Source organism: Stomoxys calcitrans, chromosome 1 (assembly GCF_963082655.1).
Source record: "Stomoxys calcitrans chromosome 1, idStoCalc2.1, whole genome shotgun sequence".
Lineage (NCBI taxonomy): Eukaryota > Metazoa > Arthropoda > Insecta > Diptera > Muscidae > Stomoxys > Stomoxys calcitrans.
The window spans coordinates 219,866,096-219,878,922 of record NC_081552.1 but is presented as its reverse complement, the minus strand read 5'-3'; positions in this window follow the sequence as shown (position 1 = coordinate 219,878,922).

Sequence of the window (12,827 nt, the reverse complement as noted above, 5' to 3'; positions counted from 1 at the left end):
AAACTAAATAAATTTGTCTCAATATTTCATAGGGAGCAGCACAAGAAGAAACAACATTTAAAATTCATCTCATTTGAAATTACAATTTTACTCAGTTCCAGCCACCCGCGCATGTTTACACTCCTTTATCGCATGGATGCTGGCTGGCTGGCTGGTGGCAGTGGTAGCTACGGTCAGTAGTTGATGTTTATGTTCTTTTGTATTCGAATGAATGTATATTTTATGATCACTCTTACACATACACACAAACAAGATGCAGATGTCTATATCCCCGTTTGTATGAGTTAAAATAATTCGCACTGGTTTGTTTATACATCGGTTATCCGTGGTGCTCACAAATACCTAACTTTGACATGGCCAATTCGTTACAAATACATATGCGCTTGTATCTTATACTGTGGGTGATGTTAATAAGTACAAAGGGTTGGCGAACTGACAAAAACGGCGGTGGCGAAGTAGTTTAAAACAATTTGCTAATTTCCCTCGGGCCGAATCTTATACCAGGGTTGCCTTTTATATTTTGGGATTGGACAACACTTGCGCTGCAATCTGCCAACTGACAGCTCTATCGTAAAGCTGACATTGTTGAGGTTATACGTACTCGGAACGTTTTGAAATACGAGCGCTATTTGTGTTGTTTCATCTCGCCCAAAAAGTGGAATTAAATCGTGAAACATTTTCGTGCGATTATTGTTTACAACTTTCGACGTGAATTAAATCAACAACAGTGCATCGATTGACTTAATCCAATGTTTGGCAATGAAGCACCAACACGAACCAGTGTTTACCGATGGCATGGTGAATTCAACCGAGGTCGTATTTCACTGCAAATCGAATTTCGTGAAGGTCGTCCAAAATCAGTTGTTGTTCCAAAAACCATTGATGCTGTGCGGCAACTGATATTGCAAGATAGTCATGTGACCTATCGTGAAATTAAGACAGCCTTAGCCATTAGTGGGACCATCATACATTCAATATTGCATGAACGTTTGACCGCAAAAAAAAATTTGTTCGCTTTGGTGGATCCCACACAATTTGTCAATCGCTCAATAAAAAAGGCTCGTGTCGATTGGTCAAAGAAGTGCTCCCAAAATAAGATCGCAGTGTTTCGAAACACGTCCATGACATCGCGACAGGTGATGAATCGTGGATGTACGCGTGTGAGCACGCAAGTAAACAGCAGTCGACTGTATGGGTGTTTCAAGATGAGCCAAATCCAACAAAAGTTGCTCGCGCACGAAGCATTTCCAGGCAAATTATCGCCTGTTTTTTCGGAAAAACTGGACATGTCGCAATCGTACCACTAGAAATACGCAGAAAAATCAATTCTGAGTGGAACACATCCATTTGGATGCCAGCTGTCTTCCAAGAAATCAGGAAAACCAACAGCCGAAGACGGATCACTCTTCACCACAACAATGCGAGCTTTCACTCATCGGTTTAAACAACCGCATTTTTGAGCACTCAAAACGTCGATTTGATGAGTCATCCGCCGTATAGTCCTGAGTTGGCACCGAATGACTTCTTTTCATTCCGGTACGTAAAAAATAAAATGAGAGATCATGGTTTTTCGACACCTTAAGAGGCGGTTGATATGTTCAGAATGCATGTTTTGGGGATGCCTTAATCAGAGTGGCAATAGTGCTTCGACAATTGGTTCAAATGCATGCAAAAGTGTATAGATCTGGGAATATTTTGAAAAACAATAAACAGGCCATACTTCTTGGCTATTGGAGACCAAAGTGGAATTCATTGTGCAAAATTTCAGCCAAATCGGATAAGAATTGCGCCCTATCGTGGCTCAAGAAATACAATTGGGAGATCTGTTTATATGGGAGCCAAATCAGGTTATAGACCGATTCAAGCCATATTAAACACTTATTTTAAAGGTCATACAAGAAGTTGTTGTGGAAAATTTAAGCCAAATCAGATAAGAATTGTTCCCCCAGAGGCTCAAGAAGCATAATCGGGAGATCTGTTTATATTGTAGCTATAACAGGTTCTGAACCGATTAGGACCATACTTGGCGCAGTTGTTGATGGTCCCACTAAAACCGTTCATGCTAAATTTCAGCTTAATTGGATAAAAATTGCGCCCTCTAGCGGCTCAAGAAGTCAAGATCCGAAATCGGTTAATATGGCAGCTATACCAAAACATGGACCGACTTGACCCATTTACAATCTCAACCGACCTGCACTAATAAGAAGTATTTATGCAAAATTTCAAGCACCTATCTTTACTCCTTCGAAAGTTACAGTGCTTTCGACAGACAGACGGACGGACGGACATCGCTAAATCGACTTAGAATGTCAAGACGATCAAGAATATATACGTATGTATGTACATTGTTGGGTCTCAGATCGGTATTTTGATATGGTAAGAATTAAAAACGAGCTAATTCGGACGGGCCTAATGGGTATCCTACACCATGGGATCTGGTATAAATTAGAACTAATTAACTAAGTTTCTATATAAAATATTTTATAGCAATCAAATCGGGTATTGATTGATGCTTCTAAGGGCTGAAGATCTGGATGGATTTTGATGTGATTGGAGAGCATTATTCTACTTTATCATACCAAATTTCATCCAAATTGGAGCAATATTGAAGTTTTTAAGGGCTCAAGGAGTCAAATCTAGGATTCGGTTTATATGAGGGTTATATATGCGAATCTGAACCGATATGGCCCACTTGCAATCCCCAAAGGACCTACTTCAATAAGAAGTATTTATTTATGTCAAATTTTCAAACGGATATCTTCATTCGTTCAAACACTATCGGGATTTCGACCGACTGATGGATGGAAAAGAGTAAATCGACTAAAAATGCCGATATGTTTTTTTCCATACACAATATTGTCTTTTAAATTTGGTTTGAGCTGTAAAATGCCGTTTCCGGTGGGCGTCCTTATCCAACTAACACAAAGTGTATTCATCACTCTTAATTTCTTTTTAAAGAGACCTTTTTCTTCGTGGTCGATAAACAACCACGGAAATTTTGAATATTTACACAAAAAACGCACACAAAATGAGCATATGGGTGATTGAAGATTTCACTCAAAGAGCACATATATTGAGTGTAAGAGTTTACTGGATGTGCGGAAAACTTATAACAACAAACTGACTAATGAGTTATTCCATAGATTATCCATACAAGTCGCAAAATTTCAGCGCACAGTGGGTAAAACGTGGAAAAAATTGAAAATAAGTCCACAACTTTTTACAATAGGTAACTGTCCATAATGCCCAAAAGCATTTTTGGGGGCTATTTCATTAAAAATTGAATTTTTATCGAATTATTACAAAACTGATTGCTAGATTCCGGTAGAATTTGTTTTCTGGTCTAGAGACAGGCGTTGGACTAATATTTCTGCCTATTATTATCAATTGAAAGTTAAACCTGAAGCGAGTATATATAACCAAATCTTGACCGATCTGGACCAAATTTAATAAGGACATAATAATCGTCCTATTTAATTTTAACTTCACTACTCCGTAGTTATATCTTAATAGGGGCTGGTCTCAGGTCTCGAGAACCCATATACAAGTAACATTTTCAGACAATAGATCTGCTTTTTATGGGATTAGGACCCTAAATTGGAAGATCCGTCTATATGGCAGCTATATCTAAATATAGTTCAATCTGATACATTTTGGGGGCGGATATCTGGAGGCCTAAAACAACTCACAACAAATTCAGCGAAATCGGATAAAAAAATAAAGCTTTTATGGGTTTCAGACCCTTTATGGTCAGATCGGTCTGTATGACAGCTATATCTAAATATGGTCCGAGCTGCACCATATAAAGGTCGATTATCGAGAGGCTCAAAACAACTCAATGTTTCAAATTTCAACGAAATTGGGTGATAAATGCAGCTTTTATGGGCTTCAGACCCCTTATCGGAAGATCGGTCTATATGGCAGCTATATATAGTCCAATCTGAACCATATTTGGGTCCAATCTAAGGAGGCTCCAAGCTACACACTATTTAAAATTTCAGCGAAATCTGATAAAAAATAAAGCTTTTATGGGCTTCAGACCCTTTATCGGCAGATCGGTCTATATGACAGCTATATCTAAATATGGTCCGAGCTAAACCATATGAAGGTCGATTATCGCGAGGCTCGAAACAATTCACTATTTCAAATTTCAACGAAATTGGGTAATAAATGCAGCTTTTATGGGCTTCAGACCCCTTATCGGAAGATCGGTCTATATGGCAGCTATATCTATATATAGTCCAATCTGAACCATATATGGGTCCGATCTTAGGAGGCTCAAAGCTACTCACTATTTCAAATTTCAGCGAAATCGGATAAAAATAAAGCTTTTTTGGGCTTCAGACCCTTTATCGGCAGATCGGTCTATATGACAGCTATATCTAAATATAGTCCGATCTGAACCATCTTTCGGTCAGATGGTGGGAGGCTTAAAACAACTCACTGTTTCAAATTTCAGCGAAATCGGATAAAAAATAAAGCTTTTATGGGCTTCAGACCCTTTATCGGGGGATCGGTCTATATAGCAGCTATATCCAAATATGCTCCGATTTGGCCCGTTCAAGACTTTAATCAGCGCGCATGAAAAAGACGTATCTGTGCCAAATTTCAGCTCAATATCTCAATAGTTGAAGACTGTAGAGTGATTACAACAGGCGGACGGATAGACACACGGATATCGTTTAATCGTCTTAGAATTTTACGACGATCCGAAATATATATACTTTGTAGGGTCGGAAATTGATATTATTGCAAACGGAATGATTAAATGAATATACCCCCTTAGCCTATGGTGGTGGGTATAAAAAAAATATATAATTATAATATATGTAGTTATTAAAGTGTACATAAGAGAAAATTTAAAATATGCGTGTAGAAGTATGGAGAAAAATGTTTGTTCAATTTAAAATCGCGCTGCCCACTGTGCAGCGCCATATAAAATGTGCAAGATGTCTTGTAAAAACATAACAAACTTGAGACTAGTGCCCCCTAGGCTTGCCAGATTGCCGGGGACTATCCCCACTTTCTGCGGCTGGGCCGACTTTCGACTATTTGAGAAAAATGTGAGGAAATCCCGACTTTTGAGCCTTGACAAATATGATTTTAATTTGTCGTATAAATATGATGGGTCATTGTCAGATATAGTTTTTGTTGTTGTACCCACATTTGCATGTAGAGGTGATGATCCTCGTCAAGCTCGTTTCGGTCTATACAACCGATCGCCACGGGAACGTGATGACCAATGGTTATTTAAAGGCACCAATAACTCGCCTTGAAGTATCGAGCATCATAGGCACTCAGTATTTGAACCTCCTTTTAATAGCCGAGTTGGGTGCGCCGTTGCACGTTGAAGACAAATTAATCACATTGGTTCATAAAACGGAATTAACATATCAGATCTGGAGGCCACCGTAGCGCAGAGGTTAGCATGTCTGCTTATGACGCTGAACGCCCAGGTTCGAATTCCGGCGTCAACATCAGAAAAATGTCCAGCTGCGGTTGTTCCATAACTCAGGCTGGCCACATTAGTGAAGTGTTAATATGGCATGTCACGTGCCATGTTAAAACTTCTCTACCAAATGGTGTCGCTATGCGGCATGCCGTTCGGACTCGGCAAAAAAGGGGACCCTTATCATTAGGCCTAAACTTGAATCGGACAGCACTCAGTGATATGTGAGAAATTTGCCCCTGTTCTTTAATGCTCCCTTATGGGCAAATTTTGTATTATCAGATCAACCACAAATTTTCATAATGTTTTAGAAGTCTTTTGAACTTATGATTGGATTGGTATGAAATAGGGATTTAAAGTGAAATTAAAAAAATAGGTTTCCAGACTTTTTTCATTATTAACATCTGACGTGTAAAGTCGATTATAGATATGGATTTGATTAACAGTTTTTGCTTGCCATGTCCACATGACATTACCCTCCACCATAGTATGGGGGCTTACTAATCTAGTCATTCCATTTGTAACACCTCGAAATATTCATCTAAGAATATATATATATATTCTTGATCGTCTCGACGTTCTCAGTCGATCTAGCCATGTCCGGCCGTCCGTCTGTCGAAATCACGATAGAGGTCGAACGCGTAAAGCTAGTCGCTTTAAATTTTGCACAGATGCTTTATATTGATGTAGGTTGTTGGGGATTGCAAATGGGCCATATCGATTCAGATTCAGATATAGCTCCCATATAAACCGATATCCCGATTTGACTTCCTGAGCCCCTGGAAGCCGCAATTTTTGTCCGATTTTGCACATAGTATTCTGTTACGACTTGCAACAACTGTGCCAAGTACGGTCTAAATCGATCTATAACCTGATATAGCTCCCATATAAACCGATCTTCCGATGTGACTTCTTGAACCCCTGGAAGCCTCAGTTTTCATCCGATTTGGGTGAAATTTCGCACATGATGCTTTGTTATGACGTCCAACAACTGTGTCAAGTACGGTTCAAATTGGTCTATAACCTGATATGGCTCCCATATAAACCGAACTCCCGAATTGAATTCCTGAACCTCTGGAAACCGCAATTTTTGTCCGATTGGCTACAATTTTGCACATAGTGTTCCGTTATGACTTCCAACTACTGTGCTAAGTACGGTTCAAATCGTTAAAGAACTTGATATAGCTCCCATATAAACCGATCTCTCGATTTGACTTCTTGAACCCCTGGAAGCACATAGTGTTCTGTTATGATTCTCAATAACTGTGCCAGGTACGGTGCAAATCGCTCATGAACATCATATAGCTCCCATATAAACCGATCTCTCGATTTGCCTTCTTGAGCCCTTACAAGCCGCGATTTTTTATCGGATTTGGCCGAAATTTGCATATAGTGTTCTGTGTTGACTTTCAACAACTGAAAGTCAACACAGTTGGAGTTTTGCATGTGGTGTTCTGTTATGACTTTTTAACAACTGCGCCTATTACGATCCAAATCGGTCTATAACCTGATATAGCTCCCATATAAACCGATCTCCCGATGTGACATCTTTACCCTTAATAACCCGCAATTTTTGTTTGATTTGGCTGGAATTTTACATGCGGCATTCTGTTACGACTTCCAACAACTGTTCCAAGTACGTTTCAAATCGGTCGGATAACCAAATATAGCTCCCATATAAACCAGTCTCTCGATCATCCTTGCTCGGTTCCTGGAAGCTTTACTTTTTGCTGGTTTGAGAGAAGTTTGGTATGTAGAATAAAATTGTGCCCTTCAACTAAATTTATTATATATAAATTTTTAGCAGAATCCATGGTGGTGGGTTCCCAAGATTCGGCCCGGCCAAACTTAGCACGCTTTTACTTATTATAGCTGAGTTGGGGGCGCAGTCATACGGCGTTGACAAATTGACCACATTGGTTCAAAAACTGAATCAACACACAGCTGTTATCAGATCAACCCCGCATGTTGATAGTGACGTCTGTGCATGATAATGACACCATTGCTGCAAGAATTTGCAACGTGTTTTTTCTATCAGTATACAAAACTAAAATACCTATGTAATAGGAGACGTGGGGTATTTTATTTGAAGAGGCCTTGGAGTTACAGGCCTGTTGTTTTAGGCCATTGGTATTAATTTGTGCTGCTGCCGTATACATTAGAAATGCATTCTCATTCAATTATTGGTCATATTAACACTACCTGCGGTCCATATTCAAATGTAAAAGGTTTGTTCAAGGATGAAGAAACTGAGTAGTAACGCAGGTAGCTGAACGGGCGAATTATTGCACATTCAACAAAAAGCCTGTTAGGATATGTCATTAACGACTTATGGGCAAACAAAGTAAATTTCTCTACAAGATTCAGTATTGTGCTCTTCTGCTCCAGCTCTCTCTGACCACATTTACCTGGGAATGTCCAGAAGCGATTCATTTGTCGAAATTCCCAAGTAACATACTACGTCAGAATTAAGATAGAGAATAACCTGCCAATATCCTTAAATCCCATGTCCCCCTCAACAAATGTTGAGAACATTTTGTATTGCTCAGTGTGTATTGGTTGTACGCTTATGAAAGATAGATTGACAGCTCAACCTGAAAAATACACACAGAGAAATTTGTTAAAATACAAGAAAATCTGATGAAATCAGTATTTTTTTTTAACTTTATACAGATTATTGAAAAACAAGTAAAAAGGCATTAAGTTTGGCCGGGCCGAACTTAGATACCCACCACCTCGGGTATATATGTAAATCCCATTTCGTCACAATCCGGTGAAAATTCAATAATCTAAGCACCCAAATTTTTTATAAGCTTCAGACCCCTTATCTGTAGATCGGTCTATATGACAGCTATATCTAAATATAGTCTGATCAGAATCATATAGGCCAATATGAGTTTACATAAAACGGATTTGGGAGCGGGTTTGTAAATTTGTTTCTTCAGTATAGACTCAAAAACGGCTAAAGCGGGTTTCTTTGAAATTATCACAGATTGTGTAGGTTGATCTGGAATTTATGGATATCGGAAAGGGCTCGGACCCTCCTTGCCCCAAAAGCAACACCCAAAAATAGAAGTGGGCCGATCGGTTCATATAGGAGCTATATCAGGTTAAAGACCGATTTAGACCATACTTGGCAAAGTCATAACAAAATTATTCATATTCAGCCAAATCGGGCACAAATTGCTATATTAGGCTATGGACTGATTTGGACCATATTTGGCACAGTTGTTGGAAGTCGTTACTGAAGACTATATGAAAAATTTTAGCCAAATCGGATGAAAATTGAGGCTTCCAGGGGTTCAAGAAGTCAAATCGGAAGGACGGTTTATATGGGAGCTATATCAGGTTCTTGACCGATTTAGAACGGTCTTGTACAGTTGTTGGAAGAAAAATTGGAGATTTTAAGGGCTCAAGAAGCCAAATCGAGAAATATGTTTATATGAGAGCTATATCAAGTTATAGACCGATTTGGACGACCGCTATGGTGTTTTCGATATACGGACGGACGGACATAGCTAGATCGACTTCTAGAATATATATACTTTATAGGGTCTTAGGAGGTGTTACAAACGGAATGACTAGATAAGTATAGCCCCATGCTTCGGCGGTGGGTATAAAAATGCATAAAAACACAATCATCAAAAAATGAATGCATTTGAAAGCACAGCATTGCATATTATTGTTGAATGAAGGCAAGTCAAAAGCAACAAAAATATGAATGCGTTATACAGGCGAATGTTAGCAATCGGTTCTCTGGTCTGTAAACACAACCAATAAACATTTTCGCATTACAGGTGTTTAATTCAATAAACAGGTGTTCGATATCATCTCCTTTGCTGGATTTTAATTGTAGCTTAGCGTTATAATTAGTTTTATCGAAAATTACAAGGCTTCCTCCACGCCGTTCTCGATCTTATCTGAAAAACGAATATCCCCGTAGACAGATTAAACTATCAGGAATAGACGATTTCAGCCAGGTTTCTGAAAGGCATATGACAACAATGTCAGAATTCTCAAAAATAATTTTAAACTCATCGATTTTGTTCACCAAACTTTGTGAATTATTGTGACCAGCCCTGATATCTTTACGTTGTTAAAATTCTATGTTCTTAGTAGGGTCATTGGAACCAACTCCACTATTGGCTGTTATCATTGGTAATGTAAACAAGTAAGAGTGTGCTAAGTTCGGCCGGGCCGAATCTTATATACCCTCCACCATTGATCGCATTTGTCGAGTTCTATGCGCGGTATCTCTTTTTAGGCAAACATAGAATATTGAATAAAAACTGTTATGCTATTTGAGCTATATCTTGTCATAGTCCGATTCGGACCATAAATGAATGTTGAACATTGTAGAAGTCATTGTGTAATATTTCAGTTCATTCGGATAAGAATTGCGCCTTGTAGGGGCTCAAGAACCAAAATCAAGAGATAGGTTTATATGGGAGCTGTATCAAGCTATTGATCGATTCAGACCATATTAGACACGTATGTTGAAGGTCATGAGAGGAGCCGTTGTACAAAATTTCAGCCAAATCAGATGAGAATTGCGCCCTCTAGAGTTTCAAGAATTCAAGATCCCATGTCGATTTATATGGCAGCTATATCAGGTTCTATACCGATTTACGCCATACTTATCACAGTTATTGGAAGTCATAGTAAAACACCTCATGCAAAATTTCAGCCAAATCGGATGAGAATTGCGAGCTCTAGAGGCTCAAGAATTCAAGATCCAAGATCGGTTTATATGACAGCTATACTAGATTATGAACCGATTTGAATCATACTTAGTACAATTGTTGAAAGTTATACTAAAACACTTCTTTCAAAATTTCAGCCAAATCGGATGAGAATTGCGAGCTCTAGAGGCTCAAGAAGTCAAGATCCAAGATCGGTTTATATGACAGCTATACTAGATTATGAACCGATTTGAATCATACTTAGTACAATTGTTGAAAGTTATACTAAAACACTTCTTTCAAAATTTCAGTTAAATCGGAAGAGAATTGCGCCCTCTAGAGGCTCAAGAAGTCAAGACCCAGGATAGGTTTATATGGCAGCTATATCAAAACATGGACCGATGTAAACCATACTTAGCGTAGTTGTTGGAAGTGCTACCAAAACACTACGTGCAAAATTTCAGTTAAATCGGACAAGAATTGCGCCCTCTAGAGGCTCAAGAAGTCAAGACCCAGGATCGGTTTATCAAAACATGGACCGATTTAAACCAGACTTAGCGTAGTTATTGTAAGTGCTACCAAAATACTACGTGCAAAATTTCAATAAAATCGGATAAGAATTGCGCCCTCTAGAGGCTCAAGAAGTCAAGACCCAAGATCGGTTTATATGGCAGCTATATCAAAACATTGACCGATTTGGCCCATTTACAATACCAACCGACCTACACTTATAAAAAGTATTTGTGCAAAATTTCAAGCGGCTAGCTTTACTCCTTCGAAAGTTAGGGTGCTTTCGACAGACAGTTGGACGGACGGACAGACGGACGGACGGACAGACATGGTTAAATCGACTTAAAATTACATGACGAACAAGAATATATATATACTTTATGGGGTCTTAGACGCATATTTCGAGGTGTTACAAACAGAATGTCGAAATTAGTATACCCCCTTCCTATGGTGGAGGGTATATAAAAGTATAGAAGCATCTACAATGTACTCGGGTGGAAGAAACGAAAGCTATGTACAATTAAGACTTGAGATAATGATCATAGTATGTAGAGTAAAATATAAACGATTATAAATCAGAAAGAGATAAACATTATAATAATTCATTTTAGAACTAGAAAAAAATATGGTGATAATACGAATAATCATTCTCGGCATATTGAGGTTACATCTAGTTCTGGGTTTCCAGGGGTGACTCTTCTCTCGCATTTCGAAATGTATCAAGAATCTTAGGATGGTACACTCAAATAGATTCATTGCAATTAGCTGATTTAAAGTACACGAGGCCATGAAATGTAGTTCACGCGTATTTCTTTATCTTCTATCTTGTATCTACACCAGTTTGTTTTAAAAAACTCATACCTACACCTCCGGTTTTCAAAGTTGGTAACCCATCGGCTCCTGCTGTTACCAGATTGTCATCTTTAGCTCTACAGAAGGGTGTGTTGGTATTGAAGCCATCAATGTCTTCATTGGCGAATCAGTTTTATTTGCTTGTATCATTTTTATTTTTCCCTTAGATTTTTAAAAAAAATACTATTGGCAAATCTTGATCAACAGCAACATCCAATGTATGTTTTGCATATATGATAAAGGAATACCCTAAACGTGTTTTTAAATTTTGTACGTTATTTCTTACTTATAAGCTATCGCTTTGTGTTTTTGTTTTTAAACAGTCCGAAAATAAGTTTTAATTAACGTGAGCAATAAATCAGTAGAACTGAGTTATAGAATTTTTAGTTTGCTTGAAGCGAAGCACAGCAATGTTACACTGCAAAAAAAATTTGTCCTCATATTTATTTAAAAGTAAAATTTCGGCAGTTTTGTGATGAAAATCGAAATATACTGAAATTTTCTAAATAATCAAATCTATAGAATTTTTTTTTGGAAATAACTTTTTGAACAAATTATCCAACAAAATGTGTTTTTCGAAAATAAATCAATTTTTTTTATGCAAAAAAAGTTTCTGTAAAAATCAAACTTTAAAGTTTATTTACATAATTTTTTTTAATAACATCAAACAGCAAAATTCGACAAATGTTCCTGAAATTTCCGTTAAAATCATATAGACAAAATTTTCTATGTAATTAATTTGTTGTCGAAATTTTCTAGAATATCAAAATGCAATGAAAATTTAATTTGCCCAAAATGGTCTTCATTTTTGAATAGAGTTCGAAATTGACATAAAAATTTTGGGGATTGGTTTTCTGTGGCCATATAATTTCCCGAAAACTGCTTGAGCTGTCCACCACACCACAACACCATATAGCATGGATTTCGAAGACTGCACAGCACAGCAACAGCTTTGCATGCCATCACCGCACACATTTGCCGTGGCTTCAATCAGCCCAGGTCATTTGATAGGAGGGTCCTCGTGGCACTATGACAATAGCATAGCAATTCCGATCTATTATCCTTTGTTTTCCGGCACGGTATAGCTGTGAGCACCACACAAGCTGGATTGCTGAGTAGCTGTAACGGCAGTCGCGGACAATGAGCGGTATCGAGCGGAGGGTCTCAGTGAGAGGTCGGGTGGCACCGACTCTTTCACAAATACTGAGTGCCTACGATGGTCGATATGACAAGGCGGGTTATTGGCGCCTTTAAATAACCCATGGCCACTCTGTTCCTGCGGCGATCGGTCCTTTGGACCGGAACGAGCTTGCTCACCTACAGCAGTTTGACGG